Source organism: Oncorhynchus mykiss, chromosome 18 (assembly GCF_013265735.2).
Source record: "Oncorhynchus mykiss isolate Arlee chromosome 18, USDA_OmykA_1.1, whole genome shotgun sequence".
Lineage (NCBI taxonomy): Eukaryota > Metazoa > Chordata > Actinopteri > Salmoniformes > Salmonidae > Oncorhynchus > Oncorhynchus mykiss.
In genome coordinates this window covers 59768139-59793000 of record NC_048582.1, presented here as the reverse complement: position 1 = coordinate 59793000, position 24862 = coordinate 59768139, and the positions used below count along the sequence as shown (strand labels likewise).

Sequence of the window (24862 nt, the reverse complement as noted above, 5' to 3'; positions counted from 1 at the left end):
GTTAATGTAAACAAATACTGTATAGCCTCAAAACATGGTTAAAACTATACATGATGTTATATCATGGATGCTCAGTCCTTGTGCTCATATTTGTAAATATGAATTTGAGAGTGGTTACATTTCTCCAACCATATCCCTTAGCTTTTCAGCTAAACGGGCGCCAAGTAGCTTTGTTACTGTTTCAGTTAAACATTCTAGCTAATACACAGCCATAATCTCCTGCCTGTGTTGGATGTAGACATTTTTATTGTTTAACTGTTTAACTTTTGAGCTGCGGGCTAGCACCTGAGTAGATAAATAAAAAAAGTTTTTTCACCAATGTTGTTATTGTGAAGACCAGCTTGGATAAAAGAGCTCAGTAACCCCTTATCCTATCAGCAATGGATAAACACATGTATCCAGGCAACCAAAGTGACAGACAGCATTTTTCATCCCATTGGTCAAACCTTGAAATAATACTTATCTTGTCCAATAACGTTTTCAAGCCCATTTTCTTCAATGAAAAATACAAATTCCATATAAAAGCTATTGAGCTGTAACCCAATGTATTTACCAGTACCTTCTCCTGTAGTTATTCTAACAGAGCACAGGAGGTTAATCCCTGCATGAGCAGACCAGAGCTGTGTACCAAATGGCACCCTATTCCCTTTATAGTGCCCTACTTTTTACTCTATTCAAAACTTGTACCCTATATAGGGCAGGGTTCCTCAACTGGTGGCCCGCCAGTAAACTGTAAAAACACAGGGAAATCAGCGATTGTGATTTTACTTGAAGAAATCTGTTCCCCCCTAGTATTCCCATGCCCATGCATAACAGAGAGACACGTGATCATATACAAATGTAAGCACGGTTTGAAATGATTGTTTTATTCAAATATCATATCTGTTTGGGCTTCTTGCGGTCAATTTGCAGTTTACAAATTACAAGTAATTATGTTCTGGCCCACCGACCATCCACTCAATAAAAGTAAAAAAACAGTCTGTGGATTAATCTAGTTGATCATTTACATATGGGCAACCATTTAGCAGACACTCTTATCCAGAGTAACTAGGGTTAAGTGCCTTGCTCAAGGGCACAGTGGCAAGTTTTTCACCTGGTCAGTACAGGGATTCAAACCCACAACCTTTCGGTTACTTAACCACTAGGATACCTACCACCTAGTGATCCCTGAAATAGGGAATAGGGTGCCATTTGAAATGCATGCCAGCTCTATCCTCTCCTATTCTGCCCTTGAGAAGAAGCACCCTTCACTGTGAGAGCAGCTTTTATTCTCTACACAATGGAATGGAATACAGGGATGAAGAGGCAGGCAGCGTCAAGTGCTCTGGTGGTGAGCCTCTACAATGTAAGCCTTCACTATCTGGTGAGCCTCTTCAAAACAAGCCTTCACTATCTGGTGAGCCTCTTCAAAACAAGCCTTCACTATCTGGTGAGCCTCTACAATACTAAGCCTTCACTATCTGGTGAGCCTCTTCAAAACAAGCCTTCACTATCTGGTGAACCTCTTCAAAACAAGCCTTCACTATCTGGTGAGCCTCTTCAAAACAAGCCTTCACTATCTGGTGAGACTCTTCAAAACAAGCCTTCACTATCTGGTGAGCCTCTTCAAAACAAGCCTTCACTATCTGGTGAGCCTCTTCAAAACAAGCCTTCACTATCTGGTGAGACTCTTCAATACTAAGCCTTCACTATCTGGTGAGACTCTTCAATACTAAGCCTTCACTATCTGGTGAGACTCTTCAAAACAAGCCTTCACTATCTGGTGAGACTCTTCAATACTAAGCCTTCACTATCTGGTGAGCCTCTTCAATACTAAGCCTTCACTATCTGGTGAGACTCTTCAATACTAAGCCTTCACTATCTGGTGAGCCTCTTCAAAACAAGCCTTCACTATCTGGTGAGCCTCTTAAATACAGGACATCAGAGCTAGGGAAGGGGAGTGAACAAGTGAATATGGATACAATACGAAAAAGGTTTGAGTGTTGCTTTAACAGGAGAAGGCCATGTTGGACCGTGTTTTGGATCTGAGGCCCATCTTAGGCAGCATTAGGTGGAACTATTTATAACGGAGGTTTAATGTTTGTGGGGGCGCCTGCTGAGAATCGTCCAGTATTTCCTCCCTCAACACTTTGAATGTGACAACATGGAATTCTGTCGGGTGTCGTAAACTCCCAGTCCACCCTGTCATAACTCACACATATAAGCTTCCTTACGCGCCTGTCTGTGTGCTCTGCGGATAGAACCTTTAAGCACTCCGTTTTAGAGTGAGGCAATATCTTAAAATTAGCCAGCTTTTTCCATCTTTCCCATCTCCTCTCAAAAAATATTTGGACATTAACAGCTGTCCTGAAATACACTGAGGTTTTTTATTTACAGTATCAGTCAAATGTTTGGACACACCTATTCATTCCAGGGTTTTTCTTTATTTTTACTATTTTCTGTAGAATTATAGTGAAGATATCAAAACTATGAAATAACACATATGGAATCATGTAGTAACCAAAAAAGTGTTAAACAAATCAAAATTATTTTATATTTTAGCTCCTTCAAAGTAGCCACCCTTTGCCTTGATGACAGCTTTTCACACACTTGGCATTCTCTCAACCAGCTTCATGAGGTAGTCAGTCACCTGTAATGCATTTCAATCAACAGGTGAGCCTTGTTAAAAGTTCATTTGTGGAATTTCTTTCCTTCTTAATGTGTTTGAGCCAGTCTGTTGTGTTGTGACAAGGTAGGGGTGGAATACAGAAGATAGCCCTATTTGGTAAAAGACCAAGTCCATATTATGGAAAGAACAGCTCAAATAAGCAAAGAGAAACAACAGCATCATTATTTTAAGACATGAAGGTCAGTCAACCTGGAAAATATCAAGAACTTTGAACGTTTCTTCAAGTGCAGTTGCAAAAACCATCCAGCGCTATGATGAAACTGTCTCTAATGAGGACCGCCACAGGAATGTAAGACCCAGAGTTACCTCTGCTGCAGAGGATAAGTTCATTAGAGTTACCGGCCTCAGAAATTGCAGTCCAATATCACGTCCTGACCATAGAAAGCCTGTATTTTCTATGGTAGAGTAGGTCAGGGCGTGACTAGGGGTGTTTAGTCTATTTTATTATTTCTATGTGGGCTTCTAGGTTTATTTTTCTATGTTGGTGTTTGTGTATGATTCCCAATTAGAGGCAGCTGGTAATCGTTGTCTCTAATTGGGGATCATACTTAAGTTGCATTTTTTCCACCTGTGGGTTATGGGATATTGTTTATGTTTAGTTGCCTGTTCGCACTACATTGTCATCACGGTTCGTTTATTCTTTATTTTGTTTTGTATTAGCTTAAGTTTCACTTTCATTAAAATATGTGGAACTCGAGGTATGCTGCACCTTGGTCCGACCATCATTATTACAAACATCGTGACATCCAAATAAATGTTCAAATAATAGACACATCTCAACATCAACTGTTCAGAGGAGACTGTGTGAATCAAATCTTCATGGTCAAATTGCTACAAAGAAACCACTACTAAAGGACACCATTAAGAAGAAGAGACTTGCTTGGTGAAAGAAACACAAGAAATTACCATTAGACATTAGACTGGTGGAAATCTGTCCTTTGGTCTGATGAGTCCAAGTTTGAGATCTTTGGTTCCAACCGTAGGTGAACTGATGATCTCCGCATGTGTAGTTCCCACCATGGAGGAGGAGGTGTGATGGTGTGGGGGTGCTTTGCTGGTGACACTGTCTCTGATTTATTTAGAATTGAAGGCACACTTAACCAGCATGGCTACCACAACATTCTGCAGCGATACGCCATCCCACCTGGTGGGACTATCATTTGTTTTTCAACAGAACAGTGACCCAACACACCTCCGGGTTGTTTAAGGGCTATTTGACCAAGAAGGAGAGTGATGGAGTGCTGCATCAGAGGACCTGGCCTCCACAATCACCCGACCGCAACCCAATTGAGATTGTTTGGGATGAGTTGACCGCAGAGTGAAGGAAAAGCAGCCAACAAGTGCTCAACATATGTGGGAACTCCTTCAAGACTGTTGGAAAAGCAGGTGAAGCTGGTTGAGAGAATGCCAAGTGTGTCCAGAGCTGTCATCAAGGCAGCTTTGAAAAGTCTAAAATTTAAAATAGATTTTGGTTTGTTTTAACACTTTTTTGGTTACTACATGATTCCATGTGTTATTTCAAAGTTTTGATGTCTTCACTATTATTCTACAATGTGGAAAATAATAAAAATGAAGAAAAATCCTTGAATGAGTTTGTGTGTCCAAATGTTTGACTGGTACTGTCTGTTAGCCAGTGAACAAATTCATATTGTTAGTAACAGTCTGAATATTTAGGGTATGATTCATTAACACACTCACTAACAGGGAAGGATGAAGTAGCAGCATCCACCAGGTTAATGATACATCTGGGATGTGTCCCAAATGGCACCCTTTTCCCTTTATAGTGCACTGCTTTTGACCAAAGCTAGGAATAGGGTGCCATTTGGGATACAGTCTGGCTGATTGCTGCTCTAACATCTCTGTAGACTGATTTACATGTGTGTCATTGTATCCTATGCTAATGTCATTGGGACCCCTGGGACGCGGAGGAGATGTTTGAATAAAGAGGAAGATTGACAGTTATTTGGGGATATTTTCCTCACTATCTATCTTTGTACTGGAACTGGAAGTCATGTGACATACTGGGAATTCATTAGACAGTGGTGCTGCTACACAGAGATTCAAACCATTCTATTGTTTAACTGTATACTGTATATAATATCCTAACACCAGTATAGAGAGGAAAGGCAGTATAACAAATGACTGGAACCAACATACTAGTTCATTCACAGGTCAGACAGAACTACAGTCATATGTTTCTGTGATGTTGAAAACATCGGAAGTACATGGAGAGTTACAATATGGATGAAAACACCATGTATATTGCAGACCTGGGTTTCAAATGTTTCAACAGAATGTATTCAAAAACTTTGAGCGCTTGCTTGAGTCTGCCTGATGTGCCATATGGGAAGGGTTTGCAGTTTTGGGGACTTTCCTGTTTGTTTATTAAGCCAGGCAAGCTCAAACAGACACAGATAAAGTATTTGAAACCCAGTTCTAGTGTACAGTATCTCACCAGGATAACAGTCCTCACTCATGAACTCCAACTACCTGCAAGACCAGACTGTTAAACTATAGTTTCGGACCAATACACATTTTTTCTATCAGGATTCAATCCAAGAGCTGTTGCAGACAGTCAGCCATCTCTAAATCATACACTCCGCTTCTTCTAAATCCACTCTGCTTCCAGCCCTGTGGGTAGTAATGCTAGCATGATCTGGACATCCTTGGTTTGTTTGCTCTACTGCAAGGCAATGAAGGCATGCAGCTTTTCTGGGTTGGTGATTGCTGTCAAATATCCAGTAATTGACTCGCTATTTTCACAGTTGTCTGCTCTTTGATATCAACAAAGGGAAACAAACAGAACATGTAATTAAATTAAAGGAACAACAGTGCTTTTCTCTCCGATGAGCAGATTCTCTCCTGACAGTTCTGACATTTTGTTTATCCCTGGACTGATGTTGTGTTGTTTAAAGACCTTGATTTCAGGCCCTTCTCTACCATTGTTTAATAGGTATTCTGGAGGGACTAAAAAGTCCTTGATTTTAGGTCAATTATGAGGACATCTACGTTTGAATGAGGGCTGAGGGCTATTTTAAGGGGGAAAATAACAAGTCCTTTCATCTAGTCTACCTTCGCTCTGTTTATACTGAGTTTGTTGATTTCCTTGGACTTTTTCACCAACGTACATCTCATCTGTCAGTGAGTGACATTTGTTCCTCTATTCACCTAAAGCAGACAGTGGAGGACAGATCCAAAGTGACATATTGAATATTGCTGCCAGAGCTTTGGGCTCTCTAGGTAGTGAAGGGGAAAACACAAGCAGAAATAATCCTGATTATTGTCCAGCTCAAAAAAAGATATACAAGTGTACCAATTTTTCATGCCTATATATCACACAATATTGCAGTATTTTAAAAAAACTTAGAACTGAATTATAAGGTGCATCAAGATAAACCCTCAGGGTCAAAAGCTGAGAATCTAGGAGAGATCATAGATCTGTGGACTAGGTGGAAGGCCAAAAAGTTCAAATATCCAAATCCTTAAACTCAATCTAGGGAGGTTCTTTGGTGCTAGAGGTTCAGAAGATCAAAGAGAATGATCACAGATATACTCTAGGAGAATTATAGGTGCACAAAGGGAGCTTCTAAGAGCTTTGGGAAGTGCAGCGCTTGGTGAATGGAACCAACATTAGTCCAATAAATCAGACCTGGTAGGAGGCGATAAACTGCCAGAAATAGCTCTGCTTACATTCAAAATAGCACCCTATTTCCTTGATAGTGCACTCCTTTTGACCAAGTAATGCACTATATAGGGAATAGGGTGCCATTTGGGACACAAGCTCTGTGAGAGCAGAGAAGCAGACACAGGAAAAGCACATCCCAGACATAGAGCCCAGTGAAGTCAATGGGGACTCCAGGGGGATATCAGTCTTCCATGATACAATGCAGCCAAGGGATAAGCTACACACTGACTAACCTTAATGGGGAAGAGGAATACTGTTATGGCCTTCTTTCCCCCCATGCCTTCCATCTGAGAAAAAAAGTTGATTTAATAATGCATTTCCTGTAACGAAGAACAATTAGTTTTTCTCTCTGAAAACAAGATTAACCCCACATAATATTGCTTGTGTACCATAAAAAACTACAATTGTTCAAGTCTCATACCATGCAAATATATTTAACACATACATTATAAATATCACAAAGAAAAAACAGAAGACATTCAAAAATGATTTCTTATGCAAATGAGTGATCGTGCCTCACAAACCCAACAGCCTCAGCAATATATATACCATTATTTAACTAGGCAAGCCAGTTAAGAAGACATTTTTATTTCCAAAGCTAACCTGAACTGCCTCGTTCAGGGGCAGAAGGAGAGATTTTTTATCTTGTCAGCTCAGGGACTTGATCCTGCAACCTTTCATTTACTAGCCCAAGCTCTAACCACTAGGCTACCTGCAGCCCTACAAGAACATGAGAACATTATGGCAGTCAGAAATTAGGTATGGGTGAAGAAGCGAAAGGCAGCTGTTGGGTTGCAGGGAATCCAGATGAATGTGTCTGTGATCATCTCATTGTGATCATCTCATTGTTTTGTTGGTTCCCTGACCGTCATGTCGATGTCTATGTCTTTCTTTCTCTCACTCTTTCTATAGATGTCTCTCTTTTTCTCTTTCCATTTATTTTTCGACAGTATTTTTGTACGATTGTTCCAGCTTTGATTATTTTCAGGGACAGCCAGAGAAGGGATCCTTAACTCAGTGTGATAAACATATTCCTAATGTTACAGTATAACTTTAGACCGTCCCCTCGCCCATACCCGGGCGCGAAACAGGGACCCTCTGCACACATCAACAACAGTCACACACGAAGCATCGTTACCCATCGCTCCACAAAAGCCGTGGCCCTTGCAGAGCAAGAGGAACTACTTCAAGGTCTCAGAGCAAGTGACGTCACCGATTGAAACGCTATTTAGCGCGCACCACCGCTAACTAAGCTGGTTAGGCAGGTCATGTTTCAGAGGACACATGACTGCATCTCTCCCGAGCTTGTTGGGTAGTTGCAGCGTTCAGACGGATAATTGGGGAGAAAAATGGTCCCAAACTGTTAACCCTTGTTTGGGTCTGTGGGACCCATTTTCAATGTTTACTGAAGGAAAATAATTATGTGAAGAACATGTAAAAGAACACATTTTCATTTCATTCACACTGGACCCGAGGGTAATAAAAGTGTTGGAAAAGTGTGTGTGTGTGTGTGTGTGTGTGTGTGTAGGTGAAAACAAGTAAAAATGAAACAAAAAGGTGTGCTGTGTTTCTTAATCTCCATCTTCCTCCTCCCTAGGCCTGCTGTTTCAACATAGCACTAATAACCTGTCTGTCTCCCTGGCTTTCTGTCTGTCTCCCGCTTTTCTTGCACTCTTTACCCTTTGTAGTGTGTGAAACTACACAATGTTTTACGGGAACCTGCACAATGTTATTACAATACCTTATTTCGATAGATTCGATACATTGTAAAAAATTCAGTATTTTCCCATACTCTACCCCAGCCAGGTGCAGATTGGGGGAGGGACAACAAATAAAAAAAAGCTTTGCAGGTGTGGCTCCTTACCATAATCAATCAGTATGGCAAAAATGATCTCTGGTCATAGGGCCTTAGAAATCATTTTTGCAGAGAGAGAAGCTAGTGTGGAAGGAACGTCTTCCACTTTGGAAGATGAAGAATTTTCTGAATATGAGGATCATGTCTCTGTCAATTCGGAGTCTGACAGTGAGTTGGAAGAAGAGGATGAGTTTGACCCACAGCCAGCCCCAGGACCAGCCCGTCAGCAGCCAGTCCCAGGACCAGCCTGTCAGCAACCAGCCCCAGGACCAGCCTTTCAGCAACCAGCCCCAGGACCAGCCTTTCAGCAACCAGCCCCAGGACCAGCCTTTCATCAACCAGCCCCAGGACTAGCCTTTCAGCAACCAGCCCCAGGACCAGCCCGTCAGCAACCAGCCCCAGGACCAGCCTGTCAGCAACCAGCCCCAGGACCAGCCCGTCAGCAACCAGCCCGAGGACCAGCCTGTCAGCAACCAGCCCCAGGACCAGCCTGTCAGCAACCAGCTCATCAGCAGCCTGAGGAGAAATATGGATGTCAAAACATTTGGAAATGTAATGGTCTTCTTGCCCAAGGCATGAGCCACCCTGCATGGCTATCAATGTGATGAGGATGCAACCAGGGCCGACGAGGATGGTGGTTACTCATGTACAGGACATAAAGTCTTCTTATGAACTGTTCATCACAAACACCATCCAGAACATCATTCTGGACTGCATTAATTTGGAAGGAAGAGAGATGGAATAAGATGGACCAAACTCATTTATATGCATACTTTGGGCTTCTTATCCTTGCTGTTGTTTTCAGATCCAATGGGGATTCCACCGAATACCTGTGGGATGCAGAAACTGGCAGATAACTTTTCCGTGCCACAATGTCTTCCACATTATTTCCAGGATTATCCCTCCGATAACCGAGACACCAGACCAGCTCGGCGGCAGAGAGACAAGCTACTGTAGCTGCAATCAGGTCAGTGTGGGACAAGTGAGTGGACAGCCTACCCCTGTTTTATAACCCTGGGCACAACGTTACTTGCAAGTGTATATGGGCAAGCCAGATGGAGGAGCCCCTGAGAAGAACCAAGGTACAACACGTTTTTCACCTGGGTGGCGTTGAACCCAGATTGGAACAGAGGGAAACTCCAGAGGAGACGGCTCTTTCTCGAGGAGCTGGGCAAGACCTCAAATCCAGAGGAGGCAACGTATCCCAAGGACCCCAGCTTCTGCAGCCATCGTGAGGAGGATGCTGGTGCCCCATCCGCCCGACCCCAGAACCAACAACTCCAATACCGGAAGTAAGTGTGAGTGATTTTGTTGCGTGTGTGTCTGACTCTCCTAACTTGGCCTGCTGTAATTATATATGTGAGTAAGATGTTAGTACATTTCCTGAACTAAGTGTTTTCATCATTCTAGATTGCAGCCGGTAGCAACAAGAAGAAGCCCTGCGATGTGTGTGGACCCAAGAAGGACAGGAAGACACAGTACACATGGAAGAAATACATTTGCAACACACACACAGTAAAACTCTGTCCGTCATGTGGTGTGTAGACCGGCCTTAATTTGTGTTCAATGGGGCTCATTTATCATTTCCATAAAATACTGTATGTCAAATTTGTCCTTCCAATTTGTTCAGTTCAAAGCAATAAACATCAATAGCGAAGAAAACCTTTTCATTTATATTTATTCAAGATAAACATGATTTATTCCACCCATGCCTTAATTATAATTGAATTTGGTTTACAAAAATCACATTTTATAAAAAAAAAAAAATGAATAGTACTTTTATGTGATCATTAATCTAGCAGAGGTAAATGTCAAATATTCACCATGTATGCTGTCTATATTGAATGTAATTGATATAAGTCAACATCTAAGAATTAAGTATTTTTATGTAAATTGTTATGGCTGTATTGTTTTAGAGACCCAATAATGTTGTGGGTCCATCAGGCCCGCGAACATTGGGTGAATAACAAAAACATGAACCCCACACAAGGGTTAATGTAGCCTGCATCTAGGGGGTTCTGGTTCTGTAGCTCTGCTTATTGTTAGGCAACACAGACAGTTCAACTAAATTGGCACCGTTGGGACAGAGTCACGATAGAAGCACTGGAACCCTCTCCCTGGCCAACTAATCCTCATCATTAATCACATCCATAAAATAAAACATTTAACCTAACTGCCACATGTTCAATCACATGTTGTGTCAACAGTCAACACCACATTATTTAAAGGAATCCCCAGTCATCTGATCTGCATGCCGTATTAGGATTCTTGGAATGTTTTTGTTAGCTGAGAATACAAAGGATCCAGTTTCTATAGCAGATTCGGCGGTCACACGGCATTCCCAGTCTTGGAACATGGCCTCGTTGAAATATTTCCCAAATCATGAATGAACAGCACCAGCAGGACATTCTTCACAGATTTATTGTGCCTGAATGGATCTAATTCCATCATTAAGAAAAAAATATGGTGCCAGCCATAGAAATATAATAACTAGAACGGAAAAATGTCCCTCAGACCATGGCAATTTCACTGCATCCACATTGACTTGATTGTGAAAAACAACTCTAGTGTCTATTTTATTTCTATGGTGCGAGTGGCTGTATTCCCTGCAGTGCAGTCTGTCATATCGACCCCTACTGATGAAGTAAGAGGAACTACATGGGGGAAACATCTTCTGGCACATCCCCAAGGGTTATTTACCTGAAATCTGATTAATCCTGTCATCTGAACCATGTTCTCATTCACAGTAACGCATCACAATGAGAAAGGTTGTTGCTGCCGTGGAATATTCAATCAACAGAATTGTGTTCCGTTTTTAAAAAAATGGCTTGCACATGTTTTGGTGTGATACAGAGAAGAGAGAGGGTGCTCTTGGAGGGGAATCATAATTTAAAAGCAAAAGGAAAAATTATAACCACAAATGGGTGCTAAGTGGCATTAAAAAATACAAAAACCAGGCACTGGTGTGAGTTTGAAAGTTAAAAAACTTTAATGTACGGGCTAAGTCAAGACATTGTTAAATACCGGTGTATTTTAATAATTAAATGTGATTGTAATTAAGCCATGAGCACTGGGACTTTACATGAAAGGTAATTAACATCACTTTGGTCATTTAAAATTCTCTTTCTTGAAATACTGCATGCCTAGCCCTAATTAAGAAAATAACCACCTCTGGTGGTTAACTTCTGGAACCACCCTAACTTCTGTCTACTCTCACTATTCCGTCTTAACCTATTTCATTATCAAACGACTGTTAAAAGGAAACACTAATGGTCTTTAAAGGGATGTATTTTTATGATTTTCTCTGTTGTGGTTAATCTATGTGAACAGTCAGTGGGCTCAAGGTTTATCTCACCAGAAGCTCTTCTCCTATCAATGCCTGGCTTAGGTATTTTCTTTAAATGTGCAGTGAGCCATTCAGTCCAGTCCACTACACTCTCTCTCTCTGTTTCTCTCCCTGTTTCTCTCTCTGTTTCTCTCGGTTTCTCTCTCTCTCTCTCGGTTTCTCTCTCTCTCTCTCTCTCTCTCTCTCTCTCTCTCTCTGTTTCTCTCCCTGTTTCTCTCTCTGTTTCTCTCGGTTTCTCTCTCTCTCTCTCTCAGTTTCTCTCTCTCTCTCTCTCTCTCTCTCTCTCTCTCTCTCTTTCAATTCAATTCAATTCAAGGGTCTTTATTGGCATGGGAAACAGATAATAAACTAAAGTGAAATAAACAATCAAAAATTAACAGTAAAGTTCCAAAAGAATAAAGACATTTCAAATGGCATATTATGTCTCTTTCTCTCTCTGTCTGTTTCTCTCTCTGCCCCCCCCCCCCCCCCCCCCCCTCTCCATCCCTCTGCCCCCTTTGTCTCTCTCCCTCTCCCTCTCTCCACCTGATAGCATTACCACAACTGGCCTCATAGCAACCATTTAGAGAGCAGGAAGGGAAGAGTCTGTACAGCTAAGTAAAGTCTAAATTACCCCACTATTTACTAATCACACAATGGGGTGTGGCCTAATGCTTTTTATGGGTAGCAAAGCAATCTGCAGTGGATATTGTAAGCTAATTTCCCAGGTCTGTCTAATGTGAGATACTTTTCACAGATTTAACTAAGTTTGTGAAATCATTACATTTAGGAAGTGCATTTGTGGTGCTATTCATCTGATTCAGTCTTAAAGCATTTTTGTTTCTGATGATACTGTATATGAGAACAAATTGGGACTATTTAGTATTGTTGAGAAGTTTCAGTGGACAAACTAATGATGACGAATGGCCATCCGTTGTGTTGTATTGATTAGAAGAGAAGGCAATGCGTCCTTTTCAGCCAGAAGCTCTTAAGTATTCATAATCAGGCCTGTGCATTTTTCTTATCTCTCCCATTTGTATTTCTTTATTTCAGATAGTAATAATGCAACTCTGCAACTGTCTTGGTAAAAATAGAACTTATCGTTTTAAGACATCGTAAATAAACGTTCTCCTTTAATTCTTCCATTTTCTAAAATATACTGTTAGACGGATGGTCCAGGAAAATGTTGATAACCACATGAAAGCACTTCCCTGTTCCTGAGTCTGTAACTTGGCATCTGGGGTGAGCATGCCACAAGTGAAAAATTTAAATCTAGACTTGACCCGAGTTTTGTACTCTTCATAGATCACAGACACGTTGAGGCCGGTCCTCACATTTGTTTTGAGTTGGCCAAGTTTATATGCTGACAATAATATTTAATAAACTGCTCTAGAGTTTCTGCCTGGAGTTCTTAGGGAATGTGCAATCTATTACTTTAGAATTAGTTTTTGTGATTTAGAAAAAACAATTTGTTTAAAAAATCCATGGCAAATCAAAAACAGTGTTATCCCAATTCTTTCAAATGATTTGACTGTCTTTGATCTAAAGTACAGCATATAACAACTGATTAATGAAAAAAGTGGACTATGGCCATTCCATCTATTATGGCAAACAGCGTACTCCCAATTATTTTAAGTTATTTCACTGCCTGTGATAAAGTTGTAGAAAAAGCACATGTAGTTGGCAGTTTAATTCATGACCACTTGCGCAGCTGGGCCAGGGCGCTTTACTTAGGTCAGGTGGAAATGTCCGACAGATCTCAACTCATTAAAAGGAGAAAATCGCCAGCACCCGACCTCGCTAAATTCTCTTCCCCAACTCCGTCTAATCCAGACATTCTGTGCGTCCACGAATCAACGTAAATCCACTGAATCATCTGAACCATCTGTTGCTATCCGGAGAGCAGGCCATAAATTATTACCGCGATGCGCGCCTTGGAGGGCACGCTTCAAACCTACTGTGTTATGTCAATGGACAATGATCACGGTCCTACAAATCATCACAGGCCAATTATCCGATTGATATATGGTTCAAATGTAACGAAATGACATGTACATACCAGTCAAAAGTTTTAGAACACCCACTCATTCAATGGTTTTTCTTTATTTGTTTTACTATGTTCTACATTGTAGAATAATAGTGAAGACATCAAACTATGAAATAACAAATCAAAATATTTTATATTTGAGATTCTTCAAATAGCCACCCTTTGCCTTGATGACATATTTGCACACTCTTGGCATTCTGTCAACCAGCTTCACCTGGAATGCTTTTCGAACAGTCTTAAAGGAGTTCCCACATATGCTGAGCACTTGTTTCCTTTGTTATGCAGCACAGACAAACTACCCAGTAAATATATGACTTTGTGGTTAAAGGGATTCCTGCCTCAGTCTCCTCCATTTCTATCTGTCACCTGACCTGTGATCACCCGTTCACCTTCACTATTGTCAGTCATACCTGTCCAGCTACCCATACAGATTACAAAACCTTTCAAAAGTACTGTGTAGTACAACAGATCCAAATAAATGAAAACATGTCAAGATCTATAAAATAACCGATAGAAGAACAAAGAGAAGAAGCCAGTAGAACCCAGAACCCTGTATGTTGACACGTAGGTGGCTCAGAATAAGCCTTTCTATATATGATAATCCATCTGTGGTTCATAACTCATGAGTCTTGATAAACTCCTTTTTTTAAGTCCAGAAAACGTTGCTCACATTCTTTTTAGTGTGTGCTTTTAGTTATCACCAGAAGAAAATACCTTTCCCAAGAATCCCTTCTTTCCCTTCCTCCCTTTCCATCTCGAAGACAGAGTGATGTGCTTTTCTAAGGTTTTCTCCTCTCACTCATCATCCAACCTGGCAGTGAAAGGCAAAGACAGGCAGAGGCAGCCGATGTATCATTATCTATCAACATCATGAGTAAACTAGTTCATTTTAATCAAAGGTTTTATCTCTCTGACATGGCAGACATTTTGAAAGAGTTTTCAACGTTTCAGCAGAACTTTAATTATACAGTTTTGGTAGCTAATGAGATAGCATTACTGGAGTTTTAAATATAAAAATGTGTGATGTGAACCAAACAGACCAACATTTTGTCAAACGAAAAAAGAACAAAACAAGTTGCTGAGATGCAGTGAGTGTAGGTGAGATGGAAAGAAAGAAAGAGGGTGTACTGGGGTCGTTTCAGAAAGGGGAGTGGTCATGTCCGAAAAACACTTACTTGCGTTCTAAAGAGTAAGCATTTAGGGTATGCGAAAATATAGCGTTTTATAGTATGTGAAATTTTGAAAACGTAGTATGCTTTAAATGCCTGGATATCATACTAACTGGCCTTTTCATCGAGTAGAATCTGCTGCATACTATTGAAGAAAATAATTGTCTTTCGAGACCCACTTGTATTTGACAATAGCTGATAATCGCATGAGGTGACACGCTTTACTGAAATTAACGAATAAACACAATTGTGCATCAGATGACACATTCTCAGTATGGAGGAGTAGTATGTTGATATCTGTTGCTTACTGCATACATTTGTACAAAACAGTACGTTCTAAATAGTATGTAGTACGATTAGTACACAGTACGTAGTTTTAGTAAGTAGTAGGCAAGACAGATTTCAGACATGGCCAATTGGCTGCAGGACACTAGTTATTTCATCATGAGTCCTCGGTCTCTAGTTAAATAGTTCACTGAGGAGCATGCTCTGGTTCAGGGACTGAGAACTCAAGCCAAGCCGTTATACTGCTCTGACAAGCTTGTTTAACGGTAGCCGGGGGCCTGTGCGCCACTGACCGTGATTAGTAGCTCTCAACATATCGTTATCTAAGGCTGAGTTTATGCATATTAGCGCAGCAATGTAGAAATCAATAGCATTATGTAATCAATTATTTTTAACCAATTTAAAACCAATACATGTATCAAGTATAGAGTATAACCCCAAGCCCCCTCCCTCAGAAGGGGAAATTGGTATTATAAAAAAAATGTGTGGAGACAATTACACGGTGTAAACAGTGTTCACGTAACAGTACACTAGATAATAATACAATTGTGCAAGTATATTTAATGTTTTAATTATATTTTTGTAAATTTGACAACATTTCTCAAAAATTCCGTACTCTTCTCCTGTATCCACTTTGTTTTGTGACCTTCTCAGGAGATTGAGAAGGTCAAACAGAGGAGAACATCGATCCTTTTCGGATGCTTCCCAAATGGCAACCTATTCCATATATAGTGGACTACTTTTGACCAGAACCCAATCGGTCTTTGTCAAAATTAGTGCATAATATTTTACTAGGCAAGTCAGTTAAGAACAAATTCTTATTTTCAATGACAGCCTTGGAACAGTGGGTTAACTGCCTGTTCAGGGGCAGAACGACAGTTTGTACCTTGTCAGATCGGTGGTTTGAACTTGCAACCTTCCGGTTACTAGGCCAACGCTCTAACCACTAGGCTACCCTGCCAGAATAGGGTGCCATTTTGGGATGCATACTTCCTTTGAAGTCACCCAGACAGGCCCCAGGGTTCATAATCAACAGAAGAAAAACAAACCAATGTGAGGTTGATTGTTCCTGGCGTACCTTATGACAATTAAGCATTATAGGCTGCTTGTACCAAAGTTACAGTTAAATATAGGTCGCCAGGCCAAACACAATCAATCAGGAGTAGAACAATTAATTCCCATTGAGAGACTGTCTTGACCGAGAAACTTGAGAAGGGGAAGCATAATCAGTCAAAATGATAAATGTCTCGCAACGGTTAAGGAATGTCCGTAAGAAAATGACAGCTGTATGAATGATAATTTTCAACCAGACAGTTATTCCAGTCTCTCTGATAGAGGCTTGTGTGATATTTTGATTGTAAAACAGTGGTGAAGCCTTTTTGCTAGCTAGGCAAAGTCTGTGGTTCTTCCGGCTGGAATGAGAACTAAGCATTCAATGCTGTCAGTGTTTTCCTCAGTTTTTAGCAGAAGCTGTTCCGTTGTGCCCTTTTCATCCTTATGATATGTGTAGATGTATGACGCATAGAGCATCTGCTCATTAACCAAGATTGTATCTACGGTTGAAATCCCCATGACCATGATCTCAAACAATCTGCAGACAGACTTCTACCCTGTGTGAAACATCTCACATCTTGCTCTTCATTGTAATCAGAGGGCTGATATAAATCCTATGCATGCCAGTCTCTCTTGGCTAAGAGTTGAGGAAAGACTGACTGCACCACTTCTTTTAATAAGAAACATAAATGTTTTGAAAATCCCAAATTGTTTGCATTATCAACTTACACACAGCTCTGACACACACACTTACTCAACCAGACATGCCACCAGGGGTATTTTCATAGTCCCCAAATCTAGAACAAAATCAATAAAGAGTACAGTATTATATAGAGCCATAGAACTCTGTTCCATCTCATATTGCTCAAAAAAACAGAAACCCGGTTTAAAAAAACAGAAAGCAACACCTCACAACGCCTCTCCCCTATTTGACCTAGATGGTTTGTGTGTATGTATTGATATGCAGGCTACATGTGCCTTTTTTTTTAATTGTTGTAGTTCTGTCCTTGAGCTGTTCTTGTCTATTAATGTTCTATATTATGTCATGTTTCATGTGGACCCCAGGAAGAGTAGACTCTGCTTATGCAACAGCTAATGGGCTGTATCACATCTGGTCGTGATTGGGAGTCCCATAGGCCGGCGCACAATTGGCCCAGGGTCGTCGGGGTTTGAACAGAGTAGGCCATCATTGTAAATAAGAATTGTTCGTAACTGACTTGTCTAGTTAAATAAAGGTTCAATAAAAAAATACAAATAAATGGGGATCCTAATAAAATACAAAAAATGCCAAATGCTATTGAATGTCAGTGATCATCAAAGAGTGATCATATCTGAAGCTATAATCTGGCTACAATTTAAGATAGCCATAGGAGTAACAACATGGCTGGCTGAGAAACAATGCATGGTTCAACAGTATTCCAGCGGTCTCCTAATTTGCTGAATTGAATCCTCACATTTCTAAGTGAAATCTACATACCAATAGTATGGTGCATTAACTAACTCAAATCCAAAAGTAAAACCAATGTTGTTGGGAGAACCACTGCCAATAAATATCCCCTCTGCTCTCTCCAGATGAACAGTTCCATCCACAAACAATGTCAAATAAATATGGTCAGAGTTAGAGCCCTTTACTCAGGAGAGAACGAGAAAGCTATCAAGGGAGATATGACATTGACACAGAGAGGAAGTAATAGTCTGGAAAGGGCAGGGGGCAGGGTTTATTAGGCGATCCCTAATAAACGAGAGAGAAAGATTTCCACAAAGGCCCAAATGAACATAAAATAAAAAAATAAAACATGTTTTAACCACAAGCATATGTATGGCTTAGTTCATTTATATGAAGGAGTAATCTCCATTCATCTACACGTCTTCTGCTCACTGATCATAATCATTTTAGATTGGATACCGTAACGATGATGCTGAGAGTCAGGAAGCAGGTGACGAGATTAATAATAACATACGTAGAGCGATACAAAACAAGCACGCGTCTGGACATGAACACAGAACCAATACTGCCTGAAGAGTGATGCTAGGGGGTAGATAAAGGTGAGTAATCAGGGTAATGATGAAGTCCAGGTGTGCATAATGAGGGTTGCTAGGTGTGCGTAATGGGGGTTGCTAGGTGTGCGTAATGAGGGTTGCTAGGAGTGCGTAATGAGGGTTGCTAGGTGTGTGTAATGAGGGTTGCCAGGTGTGCGTAATGAGGGTTGCCAGGTGTGCGTAATGAGGGTTGCCAGGTGTGTGTAATGAGGGTTGCCAGGTGTATGTAATGAGGGTTGCCAGGTGTACGTAATGAGGGTTGCCAGATGTGCGTAATGAGGGTTGCCAGATGTGCGTAATGAGGGTTGCCAGGTGTGTGTAATGAGGGTTGCCAGGAGTGCGTAATGGGGGTTGCCAGGTGTACGTAGTGATGGGTTGCCAGGACCGGGTGTTAGCAAACCAGCAATGTCAAGCACCAGAGTGGGAGAGTGGGAGTAGACATGACAGATACATTAGGGTGCATTGTATCAATAATGAAACAACAGTAGGAAAATAGCTGTAAAAGCAAATTGCCTCCAAGTAGGATTGTTGGGAGAAATGGCATTTTGAGAAGAATGGCTTGGCTGGGTTCTGAGGTTGTCCATGGTCTTTTCATGATGAAAACAAACTCATTACTGACATTTATATTTTAATTAATTGTACACCTTACACAAATATCAAATGCCACAAAGTAAAATCACAATAATGCATAAAAATCTTTCCAAAGACCGATGCCACTCCCTCATTGGACTACATTACATCTGAATCAGAGCCAATATCTCTACTCTCATAATAGAATCAGCCTATATCTCTACTCTCGTAATAGAATCAGAGCCTATATCTCTACTCTCATAATAGAATCAGCCTATATCTCTACTCTCATAATAGAATCAGAGCCTACATAGCTACTCTCATAATAGAATCAGCCTATATCTCTACACTCATAATATAATCAGCTTATATCTCTACTCTCATAATATAATTAGCCTATATCTCTACTCTCCTACATCTCTACTCTCCTATATCTCTACTCTCATAATATAATCAGCCTATATCTCTACACTCATAATAGAATCAGCCTATATATCTACACTCATAATAGAATCAGCCTATATCACTACATCGCCTTTCCTTCCAGTTCTCTGCTACCAATGACTAGAATGAATTGCAAAAATCACTGAAGCTGGAGTCTTATATCTCCCTCTCTAACTTTAAGCATCAGCTGTCAGAGCAGCTTACAGAGCAGCACTGTACCTGTACACAGCCAATCTGTAAATAGCACACTCAACTACCTCATACCCATATTATTACTTACTCTCTTGCTGTTTTGCACTCCAGTATCTCTACTTGCACATCATCATCTGCACATCTATCACTCCAGTGTTAATGCTAAATTGTAATTATTTCACCTCTATGGCCTATTTATTGCGTACCTCCCTACTTTTCTACATTTGCACAGACTGTACATAGATTTTTCAATTTTATTTGAGTTATTGATTGTGTTACTGACTGTACGTTTGCTTATGTGTAACTCTGTGTTGTTGTTTTTGTCGCACTGCTTTGCTTAATCTTGGCCAAGTTGCAGTTGTAAATGAGAACTTGTTCTCAACTGGCATACCTGGTTAAATAAAGGTGAAATTTAAAAAAATTACAAATAAAATAGAATCAGCCTATATCTCTACTCTCATAATAGAATCAGCCTATATCTCTAATCTCCTATATCTCTACTCTCCTATTCATCTACTCTCATACGCTCTGCATAGGATCAAGTGTGATCGAAGCACTCTCACACAACTATACTGTACATCAGCTCCACCTACTGATGCAGACGGGTGTTCAGTATAGTATAGGTAGACAGTGTGTATAGGAGAGCAGGGGGATACTGATCTTGGGTCAGTTTAGCATTTTTTTTAGGAATGAGGGAGGGGAAGCTGATCCTAGGGGCATACCTAAGGGAAAGTTCATCCCGGAGTTTAGTATATAGGACTGAACGTTAGGTAGACACAGCAGGGCTCAATCACTGGAAATGGTTAACAGCTTAGAGTGAGGAGAACTGGCACACCACCCAACACTATTCAAAATAGATTCCGAGAGAACAGCTCCTCTTTGTGTTCCAGCAGCTTAAAAATGTCTTTGGTAGTTCGAAGACAGCTGATCATGTTGCTTCAAGAACATGAGTGATATGCACTAATTTCAAACTGACAGCACACATATTGCAACAATTATACTTGTAATGTAATATTCACATCCTGCCATCGTTAGCTCTATGCGTTGTCCTCCAGGCATGCTTCAGGGTCCCCCGGTGTCTATACATTTCATTAATATGTTATGGGGACTTAATTGTTTGTGGGAGCAGCTGCATCCACACATCAGTGTGAAAAAGTATCCAAAAGGGAGCTGTATTCTCTCACACTAGCTTCATGCACTACTGTGTATTTTATAATGGAAGAAAACTCAACACATTCTGGCTGGACAATGTCTTGACATAGCCCGCAGTAAAATGTTTTACTGTCGATAAAAGAGAAAACATATTTTAGAAAACCACTTCAAGATGAAGTTGCACGAAAGCATGTCTTACACAAAATCTACAGTACGCAAAAGGCCCAAGGACAAAATGTCCACACAACAACTAACACATTTCAATGACATTTCATTTAAAGCTACAGTTTGGGATTCCAAAAACAATATGGAAGAATGGAAATGGCTGCAGGGGGTATAGTGTGTGTGTGTATGTGTGTGTGTGTGTGTGTGTGTGCGCGCGCATGCACGTGCACGTGTGTGTGTGGCATTTTCCCAGGGCACATCCCAGGGACATGACAGCACCAAGGTTTAACTTTCATTTGAATTGTATCTACTTCCTTGCTCTCCAGACTCTCTTCTATCTGCTGTCCTGTCAGTCGGGCATATCTGCCTCTCCACTCATCACTGATCACACAGTATTGTATTATTACAGTATGTGTATTACTCCCCAATCTCACAGATAGAAAGAGCAACCAGACATATGCAACTGAGCTCCAATCGGCCTGTGTGTTCGTGTGTATGTGTGTGTGTGTCTGTCTGTCCTAGTGTCCCTTCATATCTGTGGCAGGCAGGGAGGCAGGCAGGCAGGCAGGCAGGCAGACAGACAGACAGACAGACAGACAGACAGACAGACAGACAGACAGACAGACAGACAGACAGACAGACAGACAGACAGACAGACAGACAGACAGACAGACAGACAGACAGACAGACAGGCAGACAGACAGACAGACAGTAATACATTTCCTTAAACATGATTACATTAACGGAACTCATCTATTCAACAAGGCTTCCCATCCGGTCAAAGTTGTGCAGCATGTAGGGAATAGGGTGCCATTTGGCTTGTAGCCTTACTGATTCTCTGTAAGTATAGATTTGATGTATAAGAGGAACGGTTTAAGGCTCTGTCATGGCAGTTATCAGTAGATTTAGTCCCGTCATGAGAAGTCCACATCAAGTTGTCAGAGTGGACACAGTATGGTACAATTAAGACTATACCACACTCTGATTTACACAAGAGCTTGGTAGTCCACTGTGTTTATCTTTTGGTCCAGCATTCTGTCGTTGATAACAGCCACTGTCTCCCCAGACACAATCACCACATCTCATTCACACACTCTTCATGAGGGAAAAGTGGTGCTGCTTTAGGCACATTAATAATATTAATGCTCAACTTGAATTGTCTTGTAAAATCTTGTGTTCCTCTAAATGGCACTGCTAGGACACAGAACTGATGAAACCTTAAATCTGCCCAAACCACTGAGAGGAACTGTGGATGTACAGTATGGGAAGGGAAATTGTAGGCTAAGCGATGTTTTGTACATAAGCGATGTTCCTACATCAGCATATCATGCTCAAAGAAAAATCCAGAATATGTGTCAACAGCATCAGTCTATTTGGCAGGGATGGGTTTTGAAGGTATGACACATGTTAAAACTTGATGCATTTTACATTCCACGGCATTTTATTTGTTTTGTGTTATTTTTATATTAAATAAATCATGCTACAGCCCTATAAACCATGTTAAATTGTGTGAGACCGGTTGCGTGATATGGTCAAGCAAATATGCCATCCATTGACTATATGATTCTGAAATACACTTACACTATGCCCGTTTATAGTCACGGCTAAATCATCAAATATTTTCCATTGTGTTTCTTTGATGTTTGTAACATATTTTGTTCCCATGATCTTATTCTTGCCAAATATCACCCAACATTATACACAGAGTTAATGATGGGTCACTGCCATCCGCTCAATACAAGCTGCGCAACTGAAAACAAGGGGGCAATTTATTTATGTAAAAATTGCAAAATTGAACTATCATCAATAACTCTTGATTAGCGGGCTATGTTATTTTATTACTGGAGTGAGAGATAGTGACAGACAAATAAGAATACGAATCCAAAAGTGATTAAATAAATGCAGTAAGATAATTGAAAGCTATTACCTTGGTAAAGTTGGGTTGAAAGATTGAAATTCAGTAATCGGGGTCCAATAGTAAGTATTTCAGAAGAGCCCGATGTTGCAGCCTATGTAGACGGAAAGCTTGTTCTGAAACTGTCTTCCATTGTCTGTGATCCTATTTAACGAAATGTCAAATTACAATATTTTTTCAAACGGAGAAGATTTGTCCACTCGATATAATAATAATAATAATAATAATAATAATAAAATCAATCGAGTGCGACAATTGCCATTGTTTAATGAACTGCAGTCATGAAGGCTACTTTTTATGGCTGGCGCGTGGTTAACGCTTTCGCTGTGATAATGCCTCGTCTGTAGCCGTTAACTCTGTGACAGTTCACCAACCGGTAGTCCAAGTGCATCTAACTGCCGCTTCCCGTTTCGCAGACGGTGCATGTGGCGGAGCTTCTCCTACGATTGCCACTGCCCCGTAGGTTTCAGCACTCTGTTAAACACACTGCATGACGAGGTGCGAGCATCTCATTGTGCTCTGTCTTCTCACTGGCGCTCTGATCTGGGCACGAGTCTTGAAAAGGACAATCCAGGTAATAAATGTGTAACCCAATGGAAATGAAGATTCCCACCGGTTGATTATTGCTGTTGCTATCATCTTCCTCCTCAGTAGATCTGGTAGGCTATCTTATAAAACATTTTGATTGGCTATTGATTCGTTGAGAAAATGTTGAACTAATTATTCATATTTTTATTCTATACTGAACAAAAATATAAACTCTACATGCAACAATTTCAACGAATTTATTGAGTTACAGTTCATATGAGGAAATCAGTGAAATTAAATTAATTAATTAGGCCCTAATGTATGGATTTCACATAACTGGGCAGGGGTGCAGCCATGGGTGGGACTGGGAGGGCATAGGCACACCCACTTTGGAGCCAATCCCACCCACTAGGGATCCAGGCCCAGACAATCTAAAATGACGTTGGAGGCGGCTTATGGTAGAGAAATTGACATCCAATTATCTGGCATCCACTCTGTTGGACATTCCTGCAGTTAGCATGCCAATTTCATGCTCCCTCGAAACTTGAGACATCTGTGGCATTGTGTTGTGTGACAAAACTGCACATTTTAAAGTGGGCTTTTATTGTCCCCAGCATAAGGTACACCTGTGTAATGATCATGATGTTTAATCAGCTTTTTGATATGCCACAACTGTCAGGTGGATGGATTATCTTGGCAAAGGAGAAATGCTAACTAACAGGGATATATCTGGGACCTTTTATTTCACTTCATGAAACACTGGACCAACACTTTACATGTTGCGCTTATATTTTTGTTCAGTATATCATTCTATGTTTTTTCAGTGAGGTGATGCATTTGTGATTTTCAAGGCACAAGGCACAAGCAGCATTCTTAATTAATGGTCCTCCTACCTATGGCAAAAGGCAAAAAGGAAGGGCTGCATAAACAAACATAATCTTTATAGTCATCTTCAGGATTTTCTTTGTCCTGGGAATCATCATCATCATCATCACCATCTTTCTTCTTATTATTTTTCTTGTACAAAAAAACGACCATTTTTTTTTCCTTCATCCTCTTTTCTTCTTTTTTTCTTCTTTTTCTTCACACAGAGGGGGCTATGGGGGTGTGAAGCTGCATATTTATGACTTATTTTAAACTGAAATGCATGATTGTCTTGTCATCTCTAAGATTCATCTCTAAATCTCAAACAACAGCGATACTTTCAAAACGCTCAGACAGTTAATCCACTTGGGAGAACAGGGTGGGCAAACAATCTTTTCATGGATGTTTTTTCTTTCAACTTTGAAAATAACTTTGCCCTTTCTGCTGCATGCGAGGAGTGTTGGTTCATGTCTTTGAGAGATCATTAGATTAACCTTAACTAGCGCACATCATCTCCCAGTGATTATTTTAATACACACTGCTCATTAGTGATGCCACAATGTTAATTTAACATGGTAGAGAAAATCATGTTCTGGGATGCGCTTGAAATGGCAATCTGTTCCCTACATAGTGCCCTTCATTTGACCAGAGCCAAGGAGGTATGTAGTGCACTATATGTGTGCCAGTTTCTTCAAATACTTTGCAAATGCAACTTATTTCAATATGAAAACTGAACTGGTCTATTCATTCCTTTTCAGTAGATGCTCTTATACAGAGCAACCTACAGTAGTGAGTGCATACCCCAACAGACGACGCAACCCACTCCTCCTCCGGCGGCGTCCGGTCCTAGCGCATTGCGTCTCGCTACCCCCGAGGGAGTACGATGGAGCGGCAGCTGGGTGCCA

General features: G+C 40.7%; 1 protein-coding gene across 1 annotated transcript in view; it reads right to left on the bottom strand.

Annotated features, from left to right (window-relative positions):
* The window catches only part of LOC110496640 (calcitonin receptor), an 81190-nt gene extending 58172 nt beyond the window's left edge, over nt 1-23018 (bottom strand). Inside the window, exon 1 of the mRNA XM_036953418.1 lies at nt 22578-23018. The gene's annotated coding sequence lies outside the window, so the exon portion shown is untranslated. The remainder of the gene's footprint in view (nt 1-22577) is intronic.
* Between the last annotated feature and the right edge of the window lie 1844 nt (nt 23019-24862).